This window comes from Lactuca serriola, chromosome 2 (assembly GCF_051521515.1).
Source record: "Lactuca serriola cultivar US96UC23 chromosome 2, Lser_US96UC23_V15, whole genome shotgun sequence".
Taxonomy (NCBI): Eukaryota; Viridiplantae; Streptophyta; class Magnoliopsida; order Asterales; family Asteraceae; genus Lactuca; species Lactuca serriola.
In genome coordinates, this window is record NC_136409.1 from 139,810,666 (window position 1) to 139,836,901 (window position 26,236).

Below are 26,236 nucleotides of genomic sequence, written 5' to 3' on the forward strand. Positions count from 1 at the left end.
AGGTGTAAAAGAGTTAAAAGTTGAAAAAATTATATATATATATATATATATATATATATATATATATATATATATATATATATATATATATAGGGAAAAGATCAAATGAGAACACCTAAAAGGTTGAGAACGCGAGAACAAGTATATTCGTTTGTGATTCCATGTATTCATTTGTGGAGAAATGATAAATTTTTATGCACAATCAACATGAATATGCTTTTTCTCTTCAATTGAAATTAAAGGCGTAAAAATTTATCATTTCTCCACAAATGAATACATGGAGTCGCAAATGAATATACTTTGTTCTCGCGTTCTCAACCTTTTTGGTGTTCTCATTTGATCATATTCATATATATATATATATATATATATATATATATATATATATATCATATCATATCATACTATACTTATAAAGGAAACATTTTTCCTTGAACCTCATGCATTTGAAACCCCCATAAAAATTTGCAAACACCTCATGCATTTGAAACCTCCTATTTTAATGAATACTATTCAAAAGTCTGTTAATAAATATTAACAATTCAAAGGTTTTATAACTTATATAATATATTTAATAAAAAAGGAAAAATGTCTCCTTTATAAATATAGTATGATATGATAAGAAGCGGTTTAAAATTAATGAAAAATAATTTTAAATGATAATAACATCAAATTATAAATTACATTTAGCTACAAATAAATTGTATTTTAAATGAACATCATTATTGAAATTAGAAAATGATAGCATAAGTAAAAATATAATTAATCAATCATAATAATTGTTAAAAATAATATTAAATAGATAATTATATTTAATTCTATTAATGAGGAAGGTAGGTTGATGCCAATGAATATTATTATTCAAAATAATTGAGATTTCATATATATATATATATATATATATATATATATATATATATATATATATATATATATATTAGTGTAGAAATATTATCTCAAAGTTAATGTCAATAAGATAACCATTTTAAACATACGTTTTTTTTTAATATTTTAACAATATATTTTTAACCTGCACTGCGCAACGTGCGGGAATTCGTCTTGTTTACTTATAAAATTAGCATTTTTTCTTGAATCTCATGCATTTGAAACCCCTTTTTTTAACTTCCCTAAACCACATTCATTTGAAACCCCATTTTTTAACTAATGCAGCTCAAAGGTTTTCATGATTTAACACTCAAAAGTTTTATAACTTATATTATGTTTAATTAGCATTTAGTGAAAAGTTTACTATAAAAAGGCCAATCTTTTGGGAAGACATGCATACAAATCATATACAAATTTCAGAAAGAAAACAAACTTAAAGGTTTTTGTGTTGGGTTGAGGTCTTACGACCACTTTTGGAGATATGCTATTATATTAGAGCTTTTAATTTGTAAGTTTGTTATACTAATTCGTTTTTATATTTTCTTAGACTTTGGATTATTGTAATACAGTCGTTGTATATTGTGGTTTAATCGTTAATATATTGATTATATCTTATATAGGGTGATGTCGAAAATATTTTAAATATGTTTTTTTTTTATTTTGTAGTTGTACCGTTTCAAAATATAATTAATTAAAATTCATGCATATGTTATATTTTCCATCTCTCCCTCCCTCCTCTTCCTCCTCTCTCTCTCTCTCTCTCTCTCTCTCTTTCTATATATATATATATATATATATATATATATATATATATATATATATATATATATATATCATACATACTTATAAAGCTAGCATTTTTTCTTGAATCTCATGCATTTGAAACCCCCATTCTTTTTTCCTTTCACCACATTCATTTGAAACTCCCATGACTTTTCAATTTTCTTATAACAATAATTATAATTTGGTAATTAGGTTAAATAAATATCAAATCTAAAGTATATTCATATATAAACTAAATTTCAATATTAAAATAATATTTTTAATTTTACTTATAAAATTATGTTTTTTAACTTTTAACATATTATACTTAATTTATTAGTTTTAATATATTGTTGGATGTAAACCATTATCATTTTAAAGGTATAATTTTTGAATAATTTTATAAAATACTTAAATTATTAATTAAAATATAACATTATAGGCTCAACTTAAATATATATTTTATTTAACTTAAACAACCCAAATATTATTTTATAAATAGTTAAAAGTGATAAATTGTAGTGTCTTTCTAATAATGATTGTAAGTTGGTTAATAAGGTTAAATAAATATCAAACGTAAAGTGTAATCATAAATAAACTAAATTTTAATTTTAAAATAATATCTTTACTTCTATTTATAAAGTTATGTCTTTAAATTTTAACATATTATACTTAATTTATTAGATTTAAAATACTGTTGCATGTAAACCATTATCAGTTTAAAGCTACTATTTTTGAACAGTTTTGACAAAATACTTCAATTGTTAATTTAAATATAACATTACAGTGTCAACTTAAATATAAATTTCAGTTCCACTAAAAAAAACCAAATAATATTTTGTAAATAGTTAAAAGTGATAAATGCAAAAACTAAATTGTAATATTAGTTTAACTAAAACATTTCCTAAATATATTTATATAATTGTTAAAAATTTTCAAATAAGTAGCTTAAAATAACGTATAATAACAATAGTTAAAAATAACTCTATATAAATGATTATATTGTTACCTTTAAAATCAAAAAATAATGTTTGATGTTTTAAATAATTATAATGATAGAAATTAAAACATTAAGTAAATAAAATTTAAAAAACTAGTTAAAAATAACAACTATAAATAATATTAAACCATATATAATATTTAATTTTATTGATGTGTAACTCGCGAGTAGAAGTCATTCAAATGATTGAGATTATGACGTTATAATAGATTTATATCTTATCATATAATTAAAAATAATCAATATATTATATCAAATTAATATACGAATTATTATATCAAATTTAACAACAATGTTAGTGTTATATTTTAAAAAATATATATTTGTAAAAACTTCAACTATATAGGTGTTTCTGCGCATTACAATGTCAACTAAAATATAAATTTTAGTTCCATTTAAAAAAACTAAAGAGTATTTTGTAAATAGTTAAAAGTGATAAATTGTAGTGATAAAAGCAAACACTAAATTGTAATTTCAGTTTAACTAAAATATTTCTTAAATATATTTTTATAATTGTTAAAAGTTTACAAATAAGTAACTTAAAACAATTTACAATAACAATAGTTAAAAACAACTCTATATAAATGATTATATTGTTAGCTTTAAAATAACTAAACAATATTTGATGTTTTAAATAATTATAATGATAGAAATTAAAACATTAAGCAAATAAATTTTAAAAAAATTATTAACAATAAAAACAACTATATATAACATCAAATCATATATTATATTTAATTTTATTCATGTGTAACTCGCGGGTAGAAGTTATTCAAACGATTGAAATTATGAAGTTATAATAAATGTATATATTATCATATAATTCAAAATAATCAATATATTATATCAATTTAGTATATACAAATTATTATATCAAATTTAATAACAACGTTATTGTTATATTTAAAAAAGCATATGTTTGTAAGGACTTCAACTATATAGGTGTTTCTGCGCAACGCACGGGCATTCGCCTAGTATATATATATATATATATATATATATATATATATATATATATATATATATATATATATATATTATAATAGAGGTCAAAACACTTTAACCAAAATTCATTTAAAATCTAATATTTCAAATGCTTTTTAATAATGATTGTAAAAATTTCAACATGTATTACTTAATTGATTGATTAATAAAAATATTAATGTTTTGAAACTCCTAACTCTTAAACTTATATTATTTAATTTGTTAGTTAACTAAAATATTTTCCCCTCATAAAGATAACATTTTTATGTTTGGTTACTCATATTTGTTTATGTAATTAGAAAACAAGGTGTACATAGAATGACTACTTTAATTTCACATAGAAATCGATACCACTAGAGAGGTATGTTGTCTTTAACCGGTGGTAGGAGATCCACATACCCTTTTTAATTATTTATATTAATGCTTAGTAATATCTATTTTATATTCTTATTCACCTTAATTTTTTAGGTACAAATTAAGGAAGAAGATTCTCAGCGCACCAACATAAAGTCAAACGTACGTTTTGCAAAAATATGTAATTAAAATTAAATATCATATTTACTAATCGATTTATTTTAAAACTCTTGATGACATTTATGTATAATGATATATTTTGTATGAATTCATCTTAATTTCAATGTTTAATATTTGAAAGTTCATATATGAAACCTTGGATGTTTTGGTGTAATATAAATAGTGTAATACAAAGTTTATTAGTTCAATATTGTTTATTAATAGCTCATTCAAAACAACTTATTTCTTATTTTATCCAAAAAATATTATCAGACATATGAAAAGTAGATTATATTAATGTTATACAAAAACTTATAATATATATTGGATATTATAAAAGTAAAAGTAAAGTTTATAAGGTATGAACTATATTAGATAGTATCAAAATATACATTGATGGATTTTTATGTTATTTGATAATTCAGTTAATGCTCAAAACATTACTAAAAACGTAAATTTCAACATATTTCTATTTTTCCCCATAATTATTTTAACCACTTAAATGCATTCTTGTACAACGCACGATATTACGCCTAGTGTGTTTGTGTGTGTGTGTGTGTATATATATATATATATATATATATACACACACACACACACACGTTTTGACCGTTTTACAACGGTTCAAAATATTGCCGTTTGCAATTGTTTTTAATCGAAAATTGTCGTTTCTATACGTTATCACAATAACGCGTTGCAACGTAAAGCGGTATAACAACTATGGGGTGCAGTGTTTGCGCCGTTACACCCGTGTTTTCTTAAGGCCACGTCAGATTAGTGGGAGAGTCTGTTGCCCACTCCTAGCCGTCTAAGTATGCATGAAATGACGAGATTTCCTTTCTCTATGTCCTTTCCTTATTATGTGTTTTTCTTATGAAAAATATCGCATTAATACAATAAACTATTAGTATTTGTTCAATTTGGTCATTAATTTTTGTTTACTTAATAAACCATTAAAATCATTGATAATCCTTTAATTAAGTCATTTGGGTCGAATTTAACATGTTACCCGGTAACAAGGGCTGATGTGACATTAATAATTAATTTGTCTTTATTGTTTGGTAGTCATGTCATTTAACCACTTAGATATCAAATTATTTTTTATTTTTTGAAATTTATAAAAATGTAATTAACCATAAATATCATCTTGTTATTCATCGTCGGGATTTCCAATATTATGAACAAATTAATTCAAATTGTACAAAGGTTTAAACGAACCAACCAATAGATTAACACTGTTAACCGAATAATTGTTGAAACTCAAACTAAGAAGAGGCCTTTCATTGTTTTGTTGGTGTTTATCCCTGCCTCTTGTATAACAACAAAACATCAATCCAACAAGGAAAAAGTCTTTGTGGCAGTAACAACCACCAAAATAATAATCTTTTTGTGAGTATCAAATTCGTTCCATTATTCGACCGTGTTACGAAAAGAATCCACTGGCGATGTTCGCCTAGTTTTACCGATACTAAAGTCAAGAGGCTCTACGAGAAAAATGGCGGAATCGGAGGTCTCCTGAAAATTGGAGCTTTAGTTGGCGAAGAAAACGAAGTTAGAGAAGGAGAATTTGCCTCTGCTAACCTACGTGAGAATGATTATCTTCTCACGATTCAGGGAAAGCAAGGGTTTTCGAATTCAAGCAATTATTGTCTTATTGAATTGAACATCCTGAAGGGCTAATGATATAAAATATTTTCATGTTCTAGGGTTATATGCTCACTTGTAAATTGAAGATCTTGAAAAAAATTCATTAAATGCATCAATTTCATTCCACAATTAGCCCAAACGAGTTATGCTTACAACCAATTAACTTTATCATATCTTAAACACCATAAATTTAAGAGTATAAACATTAAAATAAAGTAAAAATGAATTGGGAAATGACCAAAATTAGGGATTACTTTATTATAGTCGATGGAGTACTAACAATGTGAATGCTTCCACATAATCTTCATGATCGATACATCACACTTCTACTCATGATCGATACATCACACTTCTACGTAGGCTTGGTTACCGGGTGATTATTTCAAATCGAGCAAAGTAGATTAATTGAAAAGTATGTAACGAATTTAAAGGTCTATTGCCCAAAAAAAATTTGGTGAGCAAATCAAGCAAATGGAAAAATTTAATTGTGCTACAGTGATATTTTTCATTTTCTTATTATATTCATTCTAATAAATAAATATAAGGGTTCCAACTACCACCACATACAAACTCATCTCACCCTCACCTCCTTAAACCCGCCACTGACACCACCAACCACCGTTGAATCCACCATTGAATCCATCAGTGTCGCCACCGGTCGAGCACCAATAATACCAACCACCAAAGTAGTTACTATAAAAAATTATTCCATGTTCTAAACAGATTAAAGTTAAGAACTTACCACAAAATTGAAACAAAATCAACAGTGGAAGAGAGTATCGAATTTAAGATCATTGATAGAGAAACTAAACGGGTTAAATTCAACAAAAAAACATAAATATCAATGGTAAATTGATGAAAAAAAAAGATTTTTTAAAATTTTATTATAAACAAGAACATTTTTTAAAAAGACATTTTTTGAATGTGGAAAAATGTTTCACCAATATAGCTAAATTGGAGTAAATATATACATGACATAAACTATGTCCAACTTTTATCCTTCAAAAACTCATCGCTATTAGTCACAATCTTTTAATCCTTTCCACTTGAACATGAGATACATGCCATTTAAACAAAATGTATGTTTCATGAGTTTAGGCACAAACATATTATCAACCATTTGACAAAATACTTACTTTAACAAACTTTTAAACAAATACTAACTATGCAGTGCATAACCTGATACAATCCAAATTTACGAGTTGTTATGCATCTTATTATCCTTTTGTTAAGATTACGATTACATACCGCATCATGAGTCCAAGTCAGACCAAGTCGCCTTGCGTGACCCTTTCTAACTTACCATAATAGGAGAACAAATCATCTTATCATGCAATCATGTTTATAGACATCTACTACGCGACATGAGGTATCATCCTAGTAGAGTCTTGCTTACCCCTTATGGGCCATCATAGGCTAGCCGATTTATTCCTTTTACTTACTATGCAGTTCACTTATTAATCTAATGATGCATGATCACCACTTTTCTTTTAATGACTCAATCACATACAAATGTCATGCTTTATATAGAAACAATATCAATTTGTATAGTATAAACAATTATCATATCAAGGCATTAGCAAGTTTAAAACATTAAACATAAAGCTTATAGCATACTTTTATCTTTCTAAATCATTTTTTCGGTATTAACTTACTCTTTCAAAGAGTTCATCTATTCAAAACATATACTATTCAAAATTATTAGTTTACTATTTAAAAAAGTTCATTTAATCAGAAACCATTATTTTTCTCTTTCAAAACTATTTCACATCTTAACTTCCAATTTTAAAGAGTTTATTCATTAAAAATTATTATGTCAAGTACCCCATAGGGAAAATCCACATGTACTACCCTGCTAGTTAGTGAAAACTAACTATAACTCCATGTATTTCACTTGGTGCTTCCTCACCAATGTTTCCTCATTTCATATTCAATCAACATAATAAGCTTATAATCACATTTTCCATCCCATAGAGATTAATCTCATTCCATAGTTTTGTTCTAATACTGAAACATCCTAATTTTTACTATAATTTTTTTTTTCATTTTTAATATATATAAAACATCAAGTGTTATAAAAATCAAGTCAATAAAACTCAGGTGTATAAAATACAATCATCCCAAATCAGAGTATCAAAATGCGGAAATCATAAAAATTTGCAAGCCGGAGTGTACAGTCAAGCCTTCTCCTTTCCGCGATCATCTAACACATGTAATCCACAACTGTAAGCACGAAGCTTAGTGAGTTTCCCAAAATATAACATACATCACAACATAATAAACAGTTATGGGTTCTCAGCAACCCTGGGGATTTTTAGCAATCCAAATGGGCTAACAGCATGCCCTGTGGATTAACAGCACACATCGCGTGTTATCAACAACCATGGGGATTATCAATAGTCCATGGACTCACAACAGTCCAAGAGTTATCAACAACTCAGTTTCACATATAATAATAATCAACAATTAAGACCTAGGTGGTCAACATGCACACACCACCACACAAGTAAATATAGTGAGAAGACTCACATCACAAATAGCAGCTAAACACAACAACTCTCACACAGTGTAGACCGATACTTCAAAACACTTAACAATAATAAAGAAATACCCTCTCGGTCTACACAACCTAAAACTCTTAAATTGACTAAAATTCCACCATGGTTAAAGTCAACAATCAATGTCACACCAGTTGATCGTCACGTCGTGGCCACCCATTGGTCACGTCGTGACAAAATTAGGACAAAACAGTTGTGAAAACGTTTGTTGTCAAGTTGTGACAATTTAGTCGTCACGTCATGAGAATCGTTCTGGACAGATTAAAGCATTAAACTCTCAATCCTTCAAGCCAAGCATTCAAACTTTCCAGAAGGCTTTCTCCATCCCAAAGTACCATAAACATCATTGCTTTTTAGATATGCATGTCCAATGCATGTATTAAAACACAAACTATGTCAAAATAAAGGGAAGATGAGACCAAATCTCATGCATGTAATCTATAACTCACTAATCTTGTAGATCTAGAGAAAGGAGTCACAGAGGAGTCTCAAGGACTCATAAAGTTGCAAACATTATGAGATCCACTCAAACATCCTTAAACATTGAGAAAAGTGGACAAAACTCTAGATGTAAAATTCTTGAGCTAAAAAGACAGGAAGTTGAGGAATTATAAGAGTTCTAAGGTAAATCAAGATGATTAGGGAGAGGCTAGCTAGCTGAAATGATGCACCAAAATTCTTTCTCTTCTTCTTCACGGATAAAATCACCAAAAAGGAACGCACAATCAACAATGGAGGATTAGGGTTTTCTTGAGGGTAAAGGGAGGTGATGGAGGCTGAGGGTGTGCAAACCCTAACCCTCTCTTCCCTTAAATAGGGCACAAAACCTGGGATTAGGGTTAATACTCAGGCAACCATCATGATGTGACAACATACTCGTCACGTTGTGACACCCAAAATGAATGCGTGCCTTATGTATCGATGGTCACATCGTTGGGTATCCTTCCTCATGTTGTGATCATCTTAAATTTCATAATTTTGCATCTTTAATTTGACCAAACACATAAATGAAATATTTACCTGGAGTAGGTGTTATAGTTCTCCCCCGCTAGAGCTAGATTTCGCCCTCGAAATCCTCAACCGGAAACAAATTCAAATAGTGCTCACACATATCTATCTTGGGCTCCCACGTCTACTCTAAGCCCTTCCGGTGCTGCTACTACACCTTGACCAAGGGTACCACCTTGTTTCACAAGGCCTTCGTCTTCTTATCGAAAGTTGCCATCGACCGTTCAATATAACTATGGCGATCATCAACCTGAATATCATCCAATAGAGCACTAATGGATTCATCATTCACACATTTCCTTAACTAAGAAACATGAAAAGTGTTGTGAATATGACTAAGCTCCTCCAGTAGATCTAATCGGTAGGCTACCCTGTCCACCTTAGCCATAACTCGAAATGAACTAATAAATTTGGGGCCTAGCTTTCCCTGCTACCTGAACCGAGTAATGACCTTGCAAGGCGACACCTTCAGGAGTACCATATCCCCAACCTAAAATTCCAACTTAGATCAACGTCGGTTGGCATAACCCTTTTGTCGGCCCTGGGCTGTCTGTAATCTCTGTCTAACCTGTTGTATGATCTCCGTCGTCTTGAGTACCATCTCCATGCTTCCCATAGCCCTCTGACCAACCTCTTCCCAACAAATTAGGGTCTAACACTTCCTCCCGTAGAGAAAATCATAGGGAGGCATACCGATGCTCGCATGACGAATGTTGTTATGTGAAAACATAGGTAAGGGAAGTTAAGAGTCCCAACTCCCACCGAAGTCAATGATTTAAGCCCTTAACATATTCTTAAGCGTCTGAATGGTCTGCTTGCGCTGCTCGTTCGTCTGCAGATGATAGACGGTGCTAGAGTGTAACTGGGTACCCAAGTCCTCATGAAACCTCTTTCAAAATCTAGAAGTGAAATGAACATCTTTTTCTGAAACTGTAACATCCCGACAATGAGGTATTTCTACATTTAACCCTAGTATGAAGAAATATTGCATTTTGACCGTTGGAATGAGTTTTGCTTGCAAATTAGTCCCATGTGGAACTTAAGGAAGAAAAGTGCCCTGCATGAGTACATAGGGCGTACTCCCAGAGTACGTTGGGCGTAAGGTCCATGAAAGAAAATGTCATTGTTTTAGAGTATGTTGGGTGTACACTAGTGTACGTTGGGCGTACTCGGTCTGGATGAAAACCTTAATGTTTAGGGTTTATGCACTAGTTAATCCCCTATATAGCCTCAAGACCTTTCCTTTCATCATCCTCCATCACTCATCTTGACCCGTGCACACCCCAACCTCCCGTGTAGACATTTTGACCTTGTGTGTGTGTTTTTGGTGACCTTGAAGGTAGGGGAAGGTGATGGAATCATCTTGGGAACTCAAATGGAGCTTAGATCCAGAATTACCTCCCCCAAAATCAACATTTGGAGGTAAAAAGCTATGACCTTGATGAATATTGCTCTTAGTTCTTGTTATGGTTAACTTTTGCTTGGTGTTCTTAAGTATGATATCCTCTAGACTTCATGAGATGTCATTTCAAAGGTTTTGGAGTAGCTTGAGTCATAAAAATGGGTTCTTGGCCGTTAATATCCTTTCATGCATGAATTAGGAAGTCTTAATGGGTTAAGAAGTTAGGGTTTTTGGTATTGGACACTTTATAGCCATGCAAAGTCATAAAGTTGGAAAGTTTATGACTTAAAACATCATTTTGGGCTTAGATATGAGTTTTGGACGGAAAGGCTTAATGGATTAAGCTCTTATTGGAGTTTTGGGACTGGGAAACATACGTTGGGCGTACCTGGAGGTACGCTGCACGTATGTGGCTAGCACCCCGCTTTTTGGTCAACATCAAAGTATGCCAGGTGTAATCCGCTATGAAGACTTGTTGAACTTTGGACCTTTAACCGTCGTCTTTGACTTTGACTATGGATGAACAAGTTTGACTTAAGGGTATTTTGGGTATTCTGAGCTATAGTTAAGCCTTGGTCTCTATATGTTGATTAGGAGACCTGTAGAGCTGGTATTCGGAGTAATGTGTTGTTCAGCTATTCGTCAGTCTGAGAGGTGAGTTTCTTCTCATTGTACCATAGGTCAAAGGCACCAATGCCGAATCACTAGATTATTTATCTTGGTCAGGATAATATTATGTTGCTTTGTGGATAATTAGTAGATCTATATGATTTTCTGTGTTTGATGGTTATGTGTTATATTTATCTGTTGCATTTATCGACATATTGTGTTGGGTTGAGTTGTACTGCTTTGTATGGTAGCCAACAAACCTAAGAGCAATCCATATATGAGATAAGGGCCCGATTGGCATGCTAGACTCATACTATGTGCTTCAGATTAATCTGTCCACATATGAGCTGAGGGGCCGATTGGCATGCCAGACTCATAATGTGGGCTAAGGGGTAATCCAGTCTTTCTAGCTATGGACACAGTATATGTTATATGTATATGTGTGTGTTGGTATTTTGCGGGAACTCACTAAGCTTTGGCTTACAAGTTTTAGTTTATTGTTTCAGTTACTTTAGAGGATCATGGAAAGGCAAAGGCATGATTATACACAACTTCCTGTTTTATGTCAATGGGTCTTGGGAAAACTCTGATTTGAAATGATGCTTTTGAAAGAATGACTATTTTTGTAAACAATGTTGATTAATTATTGATTCTGAGAATTTTAAATTTATTGTAATTTTTTAGTGTTACAAGTTGGTATCAGAGCCTTGGTTTGAGAGAATTGAATGAACATTCGTGTGAATTCAGACTCAAACTAGGGAACTGCAAAAGTTTTTAAACTGATTTTCAATTTTTTTTAAAAGTAAACAAGGAAGGATGCAATGTGTATGATCAACCAGATCAAGAAAGTATACCTCAAGTTACCCACACTATTGTTTGAAATTATGTTTATGTTAGAACAACATCCTAGTGATAGGATAGGGATCTTTAGGAATTACATGACATAATTGCTTGATAATTGATGCCTGATAGCCTAGGATTCTTTCTTGTATGGAATTGACATCATTACTGTAGTTGCTTAATGTATGCATCATAGTTGTACATAACTAAGATTCTATAGCCAGAGAATGTATGGTTTAGTATTATTTCCTGTTCTTGTTTGATGAAGGGCTTAGCGTAGAATCAGGTATTCGACTATCTATAGGATCCAATGTTTTATATGATTAGCATATAAGAGTGTTGCAGGATTGGTGGAAGTCTCATGGACGGGTTATGTGAGAGCAGTCGACCAGTTGAGGAATGTCTAGCCTTTCTCTAGGAAGTGATAATAGGATGTATGCGTATTCTAGTGTGTGCTGCTAGAGTTGTTGTGATAATCTTCAGAGATAAATACGGGTAGGTGCGGAAGGTAGTATGGGCCCGTACTACTGGAAGCACATGACCCATACGTGTAGCAGGGATGTCACAACCCTAGGGTTTTGTTGTTTGGAATATCTCATATGGTATGAAACGCGCCTTATATGATATTTTATGGTTTATTTTAAGTATGGTGGTTACGAGGAGATTCGAATCAGGAGCTAGATCAAGTGGCTAGGATACCTTATGGTTGAATGAGGAGGAGATTAGGGCATTGATTTCTTATGAGGTTGTGAATGCTATCCGGGGACAGATACTGGAGCTGTTTGGATCTATCAAGACTGCCATGATGGAATAATTTTATGACTGTTTTGTTGCACTTATTGAGGCTGCTGTTGTTGTAGCTACTACGGTCGGTGCAACCGCTGGGGTTCATGGAGACTGAGCATTCCAGTACCAGGACTTCGACAATACGAAGCCACTGGTGTTCGATGGGGTCCAGGATCCGATCATTGCTATGAGGTGGTTATATGATGTTGAGGGATTCTTCTTTACTTGCTCTTGCCCAGCTGACCAGAAGGTCAAGTGCGCCCTGAACCTTCTTAGGTTGGGGGTGAAGGATTGGTGGAGGTTGGTTGCTAGCTCCTATACTCTGGAGGAAAGGGCTGGTATTTCATGGGAGAGGTTCTCTAAGATGTTCTGCATGAGATATGTCCCATTGGTTGAGCAGGAGAGATTGGCCTAGGAGTATTTGAATTTGAGGTAAGGGATCGAGTCGGTGATGGAGATCACCAAGATGTTCACTGAGAGAGCACTGTTTTGCCCTGAGTTTGCTGCTTTTGAGAAAGTTCAGATGACCTGATACTTGAGCATTCTCAAGATGGAATTCCACCACTTTGTGTCTACTCAGTGCTATGGTACACTTATGGAGTTACAGGAGGCTGCTAGGAGGCAGGAGATTGAGTTGGAGCTCTAGACAAAGGGAGTGAAGGCAGGCTTCGGTGCAGTCGCAGCCTGTGGCGAAGCGGTTCAAGGCCATTGATGTGAGATCTGGGAGTCAGAGGGGCCGCACTTGTGGAAAGCGTGGCAAGGTTTATGAGGGTCCTTGTGGATCTACTTTTGGGTGCCACAATTGTGGCAAAGAGAGGCATTAAGCCAAGGACTGTCATCAGCAGGTTCCAGCACCGACCACCAGGATCTGTTTTCACTGTGAGCAGGTTGGCTATGTAAGGGCCAACTATCCTTTGCTCACTACAAGACTAGTGCAGGCTCCGACGCCAGCTACTTTGAGGATCACCGATGGGCACTAGGGTAGGGCGGAGCCCCCAAGGGCTCGAGGTCGTGATTTTTAGCTCACGGCAGAAGAGGCTGGGGCGACGCCAGACGTCATTACTGGTATGTTTCCATTTATCATTCTATCAATTATTTTATGGTATGTTTATGTTTATGTTTCTAATAGGTACATTTTTAGTGAACTCTTTGCCTGCTCTTGTGTTATTCGACTCGGGCGCGAGTTGGTCCTTTGTAGCTCAATCTTTTAGTAGGAATTTCGATATGACCCTTGGCGAGTTGGAGTGTCCGTTGCGGGTTTCTATTACCAATGGGCATGGGATTTATTCATCCAGAGTGTATTAGGGTTGTGTCTTGGAGATTTTTGGGGTGCCTTATCCGATATATTTGATTTATATCCCCATGCGGGATGTATGCATGATAGTAGGGATGTATTGGATGAGCAGGTTTGGTGCTATGATTGACTGCGATGGTCAACGAGTGATAGTGCAAACCCCAAGTGGGGGAGAACTGATCATTTATGGATAGAGTACCAGGATTAGATCAGAGTTTCGTTCGGCGGCCATGGCTTGATAGTACATACAACATGGTTGTATGGGTTATCTCGCCTATGTGGTTGATACTCGGGTCAGGGAGCAGGTTTCGGTTTTAGATGTAACACCCTGGTTTTTAGAGGAAGAAGAAGATTCTTGGAGAAGCCTTAGTGAAGGAGTAACTTGTAGATCTGGGATTCTTGCCTTCTTAAGAATCTGCAGAAGGTATAAAGCTTCAATCTTGCCTTATTTTTCTTTTAGATATTTCCATGATGAAATTATGTGTCCTTAGTCCCTTTTTCTTTTTGTTAATGAGTATGTGCTACTATAAGACCAAAGGATCCGTCCTTTCGAAAGAAATGAGGTGCAATAAGTCATAAAATGCTATCTTGGCTCTTTTGGTGCATGCATGGGGTCTTTAGTGGTTAAGAAAAAGTAGAATCTTGATGTTGGGCCATATTAAGACATGCATGACCATGAAGTTGGAAACTTTATGGTTTGGAACACCTCTTTGGAGGTAGATCTGAAAGTTCAACGTTGGACTGAATGAGATAAGTTCTTAATCAAGTTTTGCATGGCCACCGCATACGCTGGTTGTACCAAGGCATATGCTAGCCGTAGGTGATGAAGGGCGTGTTTTCCGGTCAATGTAGATTACGCTAAGCGTACAACTAGGTACGCCTCGCGTACTCAGCATGTTGGGTTTTCGAGTTTGGGCTTCAAGCTTTGGGCCACCTTTTGGGATTAGATGGTTGGGTCCTTATTGGTCCCTTTGATTATGAGAATTTTGGGCCAAGTGAAGTGTTGGACCTTAGAGTAAGGATCAAATAGGAGTTGGGCCCAAATTTGGAAAATTGGGCCAATTATGGGCCTTGAGTGATTGTTTATTGTTAGGCCTTTTTGGATCAAGATTTTAGCCTGGGTCTTAGCCCATCTAGGGAAAGGGTAAAGTGACCATTTACCTTATTTGTGGATTATTGGTCAAGGATTGTAATCCAATTACTGATTTGATGATTATTTTGTTGTGTTAGTGCGGGGATTTTTGTGAACTAGCAGCCGGAGGCTTTCAATGTGATTCAGCAGTGTGAGGTGAGTTTTCCTCACAGTTCTTGCGGGTCGAAGGCACTAATGCCGACCCATTGGATTAATATCCTGTTATGCATCCTATTTGTGCTGTTCTGATCTATTAAATCGGTATCCTGGTAGATATGATGTTGTTATGCTTAGTGATCTGTAGATCTGTTTGACTGGCTGTAGACTGTTATATGATTATTTGTTATATGTACACATGTTTGGTTGGTGGTTGAGGCTTCACTGCTTTACACGTAAGCCAACAGGCCGGGGCATTCCAACCCGATGGTTGAGGGCCTAGGGTATTCCATCCCAAGGATGATTGGACCCATAGTAAGTTGGCATTCCAACCCGATGGTTGAGGGGCCTAGGGTATTCCAACCTGATGGTTGTTTGGACCCATAGTATGTTGGCATTCCAACCCGATGGTTGAAGGGCCTAGGGTATTCCAACCTGATGGTTGATTGGACCCATAGTATGTTGTTATTTTTTATGTGTTATTTGTTGTGTTGGTATTTCGTGGGAACTTGCTAAGCTTTGGGCTTACAGTTTTGGGTTATGTTTCAAGTACCTCAGATGATCGTAGAAAGGCAAAGGATTGATCATGCACCTCCTCATGTTGTGTTTTGTGATTTTACGAAAAAATCTGATGTTAAACTTGTTTTGAAAACTACAATGTAAACAATTATGATTTTTGGTTGGTTTGAAAAAGTTTAAATTTTTATGGGTGTTACAATTTAGTATCAGAGCCTTGGTTTGAGTGAATTGGAGGAACTCTCGTGTGAATCCAGTCTCAAACTGAGGAATAATATTTTCAAAACAAATTTCAAACAATTTTCAAAATGGTCGAGGCGGAAGCAAGGTGTACTTTCAGTCAGAGCCAGTAAGTAGAAACCAAAATACCACACTGTTATTTATATCGTGATATGTTAGAACAACATGCTAGTGATAGGATAGGGATATTCAAGAATAGCATGATAGAGTTGCCTGATTATATGATGCCTGATAGCCTAGGACCTTTCTTTTTATGGAATTGACATCATTACTGTAGTTGCTTAGTGTATGCATCATAGTTATGCATAACTAAGATCTTATAGCCTGAGAATATTTGGTTTGACCTTATTTCCTGTTCTTGTTTGATGAAGGGCTTAGGTTAGGACCAGAGATTCGAATGTCGATAGGGTCCAACACTGTGTATGGCTAGCATACACGAGTGCTCCAGGGTTGGTGGAAGTTTCATGGATGATTTGTGTGGCGTCAGCCGTACAATTTTGAGATGTTTAGACTTTCCTTTGGGCAGTGAGGATTGAGTGTATGGTTATGCTAGTGAGTATTGTTAGGGTTTTGTGATGATCCTATAAGACAAATACGTGTAGGTGTGGAAGATATTATGGGCCCATACTATTGAAAGCATAGGACCCGTGCGCGTAGCAAGGAAGTCACAACCCCTAGGGCTTTGTTGGGAGTTGGTTCCCCTGTTATGATATGCATGTTATCTGATATCCTCAGGGTTTATTTTCAGTATGGTGACTACGTGCCGAGTTGAGGCAGGGTCCGGTTCGAGATCAGGTGCTGGCCGTTAGGGTGAGTCGGCTGCGTTGGAAGACAAGATCAGGGATGTCCTACTGGAGGAGGTTGTTGCTCATTTCCGAGCTCAGTTTCCAAATATGTTTGGATCTATCAAGACCGCCATGGTTGAGTACTTTGATGAGTGCTATGCTGCTCTGTCTAAGGCTGTTGTTGCAGCCAATGCGGTTGCAAGGGTTGAATTGGTTCAGGCTTTTTAGTATCGGGACTTAGACAATACGAAGCCCCTGAATTTCGATGGGGTGCAGGACCTGATCATCGCAATGAGGTGGTTATCTTATGTGGAGGGGTTTTTCTTCACTTGTTTATGTATAGTTGACCAGAAGGTCAGGTGCACTTTGAACCTTCTGAGGATCAGAGCTAAGGATTGGTGGTGGCTTGCTACTAGTTCTTATTTTGCTGAGTAGAGAGTTGTTGTGTCTTGGGAGAAGTTCTTTGAGATGTTCTGCTCCAGATATGTGTTACTGATGGAGCGTTAGAGGTTGGCCCATGAGTACCTGGATTTGAGGTAGGGTTCTGAGACGGTGATAGAGATCACCAAGATGTTTATGGAGAGGGCTATGTTTTGCCCTGAATTTGCTACATCTGAGTAGGTTCGGATGACCCATTACTTGAGCATGCTCAAGATGAAGATCAGACAGTTTGTTTCTACTCGGCGCTATGGTTCCTTGTTGAAGATGCAGGAGGCCGCCAGGCGACGTGAGATTGAGATTCATCTAAAACGAGGGAGCTGAGACCAGCCCCGGTTCAGTCGTAGCCTACATCGAAGTGGTTTAGGGTCGTTGATTATAGGTCGGGGAGTCAGAGAGTTCTCACTTGTGGGAAGTGCGGTAAGGTGCATGATGGATCTTGTCGATCTTCTTTGGGATGTCACAAATGTGGCAATCAGGGCCACATTGTGAGGGATTGTCGGTAACAGACTCCAGTTTCTAGATTCAGACTTTGTTATCATTGTGATCAGGTGGGCCATATGAAGGCCAGTGTCCTTTGCTTGCTACCAGTCCGGTGCAGGTTCCAGTGCTGACTACGTTGAGGATCATGAATGAGAGTCGGGACAGGGCGGAGCCTCCGAGGGCTTGAGGTCGTGCTTTCCAGCTTACTGTCGAGGAGGCCACAGTAGCTCTAGATGTTGTAACTGGTACGTTCCTAGTGAACTCTTTTCCTGCTCTAGTGTTGTTCGACTCGGTATTTTGTGTCTCGATCATTCAGTAGAGAGTTTGATATGACTATTGGGGAGTTAGAGTCTCTGTTGTGAGTATCTATCGCCAATGAACATGGGGTTTCTGCATCATCAGTATATCAGGGTTGTATTTTGGTGATCTTCGGGGTGTCTTATCTGATCGATTTGATCTGTATCCCCATGGGGGATGTCTGCATGATTGTGGGTATGTGTAACATCCCGAGTTCAGGAGTGCAAGTTCAGGGTTCAAAGTGAAATTATGAAAGGGGAACTCGGCGAGTCCATGGGTGGACTCGGCGAGTAGGGTCTCGATTCTGGTCGCGTGTTAAGTGGCCAACTCGGCGAGTCGGCGGCTGGACTCGGCGAGTTGGTGCTGTGTGGAGAAAACCCTAATTATGGGGGATGAGCCCTATATAAAGGACATTATACTCTCTCCCCAGCCTCTTTAACCTCTCTTAAAGTCCAGAAAACCCTAATGCGCGTTTGTGAGTGATTTGAGAGCATTTGAACCTTAGAGAAGAGATTTTGGAAGAGATCTTGGAGAGTTAAGAGGCTTGGAGCAAGGGGATTTGCAAGAATTTGGATTACTCTTTTGTTGGAGCTTTCTTTTAAGGTATTATTTCGTTGCTTGGGCTATTATTCATCTAGATTCATCATTTTGGAGTTTTTGGAGAGCATAGCTTGTGATATTTTGAGTTTGGAGGTTAGATCTGAGGTTGCTACCTTAGATCTGGAATGGAGAAGGTCTAGATTGCATTAAAGTCCCTGTTCTTGAGTGATTGGTGAAGCCATCTTGTCCTAAACCCTAGCCCTAGAGTGTTATATGCTTAGATCTCTTTGGATTCACATAAAGTTTGCCACTTTACGTGATGGATGGGCTGTAGAAGGGTAGATCTATGGTTTGGATCATCTGCATGGCCTGGAAAGCTTCTGTATGGATTAAGATCTAGGGTACTCGGCGAGTCACAAAGGTGTACTCGGCGAGTTGCATGAAGATGGGCAGGAACTCGACGAGTTGGAAGAACAACTCGGCGAGTTAGTTGAAGATAGCCTTGGACTCGGCGAGTCTGTTCTTGGACTCGGCGAGTCTGGTCGTGAGGTCCTAACCTTCTTCTGGTTGAGTTGTGAATCGGTGAGTCAAGGGAGGACTCGGTGGATTGAGTGCGAGGGGACTCAGAGTTGTGGGACTCGGCGAGTCTCGGGGTGACTAGGCGAGTTGAGTCACGGATTGGGGAAGTTATGAGCATGGGGAATCGACGAGTCATCGAGTTGACTCGGCGAGTAGAGTCAGTCAGGAGGTTGAATTTGACTTTGACTTTGACCAAGGGTTGACCAGTTGACTTCCAGGGGCATTTTGGTAATTGTTGGCATTTGTTTTGAGTTCAGTGTTTTGGTGTTGGCTAGTGGTGGAGATCGTGTCAATGGTCGGAGCAGCTTGGTCTTATCTTTTCAGTCAGCAGTTGTAGGTGAGTTATCCTCACTATATCGACAGGGTCTATGGCACCAAGGCCGGCCCTTTATCTGATTGTGATCCAGGTATCGTTGTTATGTTATTGCTTTGCTATGTTTGCATCCTGGTAGTTAGGATGGTATATGTTAGAGACTTGGTTAAGGTCGGTATCCTGGTATATAGGATGATGCTATGCTAGTGATCGGTTAGGTCGGTATCCTGGTTAGGATGATGTTACGCTATGTGATCTGCTAGATCGGTTTCACTGGATGTGAATTGTTATATGACTGAATGTTTATGTGCACATGGTTGTTGGACTGGGGTTGGGTTGAGGCGGGTCCTGCTTTGTGCTGTAGGCCAACATACCCAGGGCGGACCGGTTATCCCGAAGGCCCAACAAGCGGTCCGGATAGGCTGTAGGCCCCAAGAGGGCGAACCAGACGTGCCGAGGCTCGGAGAGTGGACCAGGTCGACTGAAGGTCCAGTGCGGGCGGACCAGTCATACTGTAGACTCAGAGAGTGGACCAGGTGTATTGAAGGCCCAGTGCGGGCGGACCAATCACACTGTAGACTCGACGTATATGGCTAGACTCGGAGGGTGGACTAGGTGGACTGAAGGCCCGGTACGGTGGACCAGTCACACAGTAGACCCGAAGTGCATGACTGTTCTGTGTTCTGTTATGATATGGCATGTTGTGCGTGTATGGTATATGTGGTTGGTATTTTGGGGGTATCTCACTAAGCTTTCGGGCTTACAATTGTGGTTTAATGTTTTTCAGGTTCTTCAGGAGACCGTGGCAAGGCAAAGGCGTGATCGTACCGCTCTTCATGATTTTGTTTTATGATGTGGTTCTGGGTAGACTCTGATAATAACTGTATTGAAAACCTTTTTGTAATAACTTTATGAAACTGGGTTGTTTTTAAAAAGTTTAAATTGGTTGAAATTCTTAGAGCGTTACAGTATGGATCAGCTGAGCCGTTTCAATGTTATGATTGATTGAGAGGGCCAACGCGTGGTAATTCGAACCCCAATTGTAAGAGAACTGGTTATCTATGGAGAGGACACCATGATGGGTGCAGGGTTTTTTTCCAGCAACCAGAGCTCGATAGTATATTCAACATGGATGTGCGGGTTATTTGGATTATGCGGTGGATATGCGTGTTGGGGTTCAAGTTTCAGTTTCAGAAGTCCCAGTTGTCAGGGAGTTTGCCAATGTATTTACGGAGGAGTTACCCGGTGTGCCTCCTGTGAGGTTGGTCGAGCTCAGGATTGACCTTGTGCCAGGTGCGACCCCGATTGCCAAGGCGCCATACCGCTTGGCACCGCATGAGATGTAGGAGTTGTCATCTCAGTTACAAGAGCTACTAGGCAAGCAGTTCATCAAACTGAGTAGTTATCCATGGGGCGCATCGATTTTGTTTGTCAAGAAGAAGGATGGTTCATACCGGATGTGTATTGATTACCGGGAGCTGAACAAGCTAACGGTGAAGAACCATTATCCCCTTCCGTGGATTGATGACCTCTTTGATCAGTTACACGGTGCATCTTGGTTATCTTAGATAGATCTGAGGTCCGGGTACCATCAGGTCAGGGTGAGAGAGGAAAATGTGGAGAAGACCGTGTTTTGGACTCATTATGAGCATTACGAGTTTGTGGTGATGCCATTTGGGCTCACCAATGCGCCTGTGGTATTTACGGATTTGATGAATTGAGCATGCAGGTCGATGCTTGACTGTTTAGTTATCATATTTACTAATGATATATTGGTATATTCCAAGACCAGAGAGCAGCATGAGGATCATCTTCGTGAGCTTTTGGGGGGTGTTGAGGCGATAATGCCTTTATGATAAGTTTTGAAGTGCGAGTTTTGGTTACGAGCGGATCAGTTCCTTGGACACCTCGTTAACCAGGATGGGATATCGGTCGATCCGGCCAAGATCAAGGTTGTGATGCAGTGGGAGGTTCCAAAATCTCCCTCGGATATCAGAAGTTTCTTGGGATTCGCAGGGTACTATTGGAGATTCATTTATGATTTCTCCAAGATTGCGGTACCCCTCACTTGTCTGACGAGGAAGGGGGTGGATTTCTGATGAGGCCCTTAGCAGCAGACAACATTTGAGACCCTTCAAAAGAGACTATGAGAGGCCCCGGTTTTGACCCACCCAGAGGGAATTGAGGATTTTGTGGTTTTTTATGATGCATCCATCACTGGTTTGGGGGCAGTCCTCATGCAGAGAGGACAGGTGATAGCTTGTGCTTCGCGGCAGATGAAGCCGCACGGGACGAGATATCCCACACATGATCTTGAGTTGGGGGCTGTGATTTTTGCCCTTAAGATTTGGAGGCATTATCTATACGGGGTCCGTTGTACTATCTGCAGGGATCACAAGAGTTTGAGACATATTATGGATCAGCTGAACCTGAACATGAGGCAACGCAGGTGGCTGGACGTAGTCAAGGATTATGACTGCGGATCCTTTACCATCCGGGTAAATCGAATGTGGTAGTGGATGCTTTGAGCCGCAGGTCGACTGGGTCTTCAAGTGGGGTATCATGTATGAGGATATTTGTGGATTCTCTGCTTATTGGATTGATTAGGGAGGCTTAGGCTGAGGGTGTCTGGGAAAAGAGCTAGAAGATAGATAAGATTAAGGGTGAGATCGCAAGCTTTCGTGGATTGTTGACCCGTCGTGGTCGGGTATGGGTTCCTATGTCTGGTGGGGTTACACAAATTGTGTTGGAGGAGGCTCATAAGTCTCGATTTTCTATCTATCCGGTGACACCATGATGTATCGGGATCTGAGATTGAGCTATTGGTGGTCGTGTATAAAGAAGGAGATCGCTTGGTATGTCGAGAGGTGCATGACCTGCAGGATGGTCAAGGCTGAGCATTAGAGGCCGCATGGCAAGCTGTAGCCTCTGGAGCTTCCCATGTGGAAATGAGAGAAAATTTCGATGGAATTCATCACCAATTTGCCGAAGACGGCAAAGGGTTTGATGCTATTTAGGTCATCGTGGATCGATTGACCAAGAGTATAGACTTCTTGGTGATTCGGGAGAGTTCTTCAGCCGAGAAGTTAACCGATGTGTATATTCGTGAGATCGTTGCTCACCATGGGGTTCCGGTCTCCTTTGTTTCAGACCTTGATGTTCGACTTACCTCCCGTTTTTGGTAGAAAATCCATGAGGAACTAGGCACGAGGTTAAACTTCAGCAAAACTTATCATCCACAGACCGACAGCTAGAGTGAGCGGATGATATAGAACCTTGAGGATATGTTGTGGGCCTGTGTCATCGATTTTGGTGTGAGCTTGGACTCCTACTTACCTTTGGCGGAGTTCTCCTACAACAAAAATTTTCACTCCTGCATTGGTGCTCCGCCTTTTGAGCTCTTGTATGGGCGGAGATGTCGTACACTGATTTGCTGGGGTGAGGTTATCCACAGGGTTATGGGGCGGACTGAGGTGGTCCTTCAGACTAAGGAGATGATTCAACATATCAGGTAGAGATTGCAGACTACTCAGAGTCGGCAGAAGAGCTATGCCGACTATCACCAATCTGAGTTGGAATTTCAAGTCGGCAATACGGTATTGCTAAAAGTCTCACCTTGGAAATGTGTGATTCGCTTCAAGAAGAGGGGAAAATTGGGTCTATTGGGCCATTCCGGATTATTGCCAACGTTGGCAAGGTGGCGTATAGATTGGATCTTCCTGAGGAGCTCAGTTAGATTCACAGCACTTTCCATGTTTCACAGCTATGAAAGTGCATATTGGATGAGGATGCAGTGGTGTCATTTGATGATATTCAGGATGAGAAGCTGAACTACGTTGAGAGACCCCTAGCTACTGGAAAAGAAAGTAAAGGTTTTGCATAGTAAGGAATTACCGTTGGTAAAGGTACAATGGCAGCATCGGAGGCGCTCCGAGTGGACCTGGGAGCCAGAGGCTGAGATGTGGGAGCATTATCCAAATTTTTCTTTGCATCAGACTTCGAGGACAAAGTCTAGATCAAGTGGGGGAGAGTTGTAACACCCCAATTTTCAGAGGAAGAGGAAGATTCTTGGAGATTCCTTGGAGAGTCCCTTTTTTCTTTGTGTTAATGAGTATGTGCTACTCTAAGACCAAATGATCCGTCCTTTATGAAGAAATGAGGTGCAATAAGTCATAAAAATGCTATCTTGGCTCTTTTGGTGTATGCATGGGGTCTTTAGTGGTTAAGACAAGCTAGAATCTTGATGTTGGGCCTTATTATGACATGCATGACCATAAAGCTATAAACGTTATGGTTTGGAACACCTCTTTGGACCTAGATCTGAAATTTGGATGTTGGATTGAATGGGATAAGTTCTTAACCAAGTTTTGCATGGCCACCACATACGCTTACGTACCAATGCGTACACAGGCCGTAGGTGGTCAAGTGAGCGTTTTCTGGTCCATGCAGAGTATGCTGAGCGTACATCTGGGTACGCCCTGCGTACTCAACCTGTTGGGTTTTCAAGTTTGGGCTTCAAGATTTGGGCCACCTTTTGGGCTTGGATGCTTGGGTCCTTATTGGTCCATCTAATTTTGATAATTTTGGTCCAAGTGAAGTGTTGGACCTTGGATTAAGGCCCAAATAGGAGTTAGGACCAATTTGGAAAATTGGGCCAATTATGGGCCTTAAGTGATTATTTATTGTTGGGCCTTTTGGATCAAGATTTGGGCGTAGGTCTTAGCTCATCTAGGGAAAGGGTAAAGTGGCCATTTACCCTATGTGTGGATTTTTGGTCAAGGATTGTAATCCAATTATTAATTAGATGATTATTTTGTTGTGTTAGTGCGGGGATTTTTGTGAGCTAGCAGTCGGGGGCTTTTAGTGTGATTCAACAGTGTGAGGTGAGTTTTCCTCACCATTCTTGCGGGTCGAAGGTTCCAATGACGGCCCATTGGATTGATATTCTATTATGCATGCTATTTGTGTTGTTTTGATATGTTAGATCGTTATCCTTGTAGATAGGATGTTGCTATGCTTAGTGATCTATAAATCTGTTTGACTGGATGTAGACTGTTATATGATTAATTTTTAAATGTGCACATGTTTGGTTGGTGGCTGAGGCTTCACTACTTTATGCGTAAGCCAACATGTCGAGGCATTCCAACCCGATGGTTGAGGGCCTAGGGTATTCCATTCCGAGGATGATTGGAACCCTAATATGTTGTCATTCCAACCTGATGGTTGAGGGGCCTAGGGTATTCCATCCCGATGGTTGTTTTGACCTATAGTATCTTGGCATTCCAACCTGATGGTTGAAGGGCCTGGGTTATTCCAACCCGATGGTTGATTGGAACCATAGTATGTTGTTATTGTTTATGTGTTATTTGTTGTGTTGGTACTTCGGGGGAACTCACTAAGCTTCAGACTTATAGTTTTGGGTTATGTTTCAGGTACCTCAGATGATCGTGGAAAGGCAAAGGCTTGATTGTGCACCTCCTCATGTTGTGTTTTGTGATTTTCGGGAAAAACTCTGATGTTAAACTTGTTTTGAAAACTACAATGTAAACAATTATGATTTTTGGTTGGTTTGAAAAAGTTTAACTTTTTATGAAATTTTATGGATGTTACATTAGATGTGACAGTTTTTTGGGAATTTGCTGATGTGTTTCCAGAGGAGTTACCCGGTGTGCCTCCTGAGAGGTAGGTGGAGTTCTGGATTGACCTAGTGCCAGGTGCGGCTCCGATTACCAAGGCGATGTATCGTTTGGTAGTGCCCGAGATGTAGGAGTTGTCCTCTTAGATTCATGATCTTTTAGGAAAGTAGTTCATCAGACTGAGTTGTTCGTTGTGTGGAGCATCGATATTGTTCGTCAAGAAGAAGGATGGTTCACACCGGATGTGCATTGATTGCCGGGAGTTGAACAAGTTGACGATGATGAACCGTTATCCCCTTCCACAGATTAATGACCTTTTGATCAGTTGCAAGGTGCATCTTGGTTCTCCAAGATTGATCTAAGGTTGGGGTATCATCAAATGAGGGTGAGAGAGGAGGATGTGGAGAAGACCATGTTTCAGACTCGTTATGGTCATTATGAGTTCATGGTGATGCCATTTGGGCTCACCAATGCGCCTGCAATGTTTGTGGGTTTGATGAATCAGGTGTGCAGGCCGATGCTCGATCGATTAGTTATTGTTTTTATTGATGAAAGACCCAAACCTTTCATACTAAAGACATTGTTACTCCAAAACATGCTACATGCATATTCATAAGACAATATTTTACATTGATAGTTTATTTACATAGACTGGACACAAACCGACTATTAAGATTTTTACCAAGTTTTATATATTACATACTTTCCCAGGAATATAATACAAAAGCTATATTATTATCTATTCTACATCTTCTACCAGTACATGACTATACTGGATGCTTATCACCTACAATAATTTAAACATTGAGAGGGATAAGCGGGTGACGCTTAGT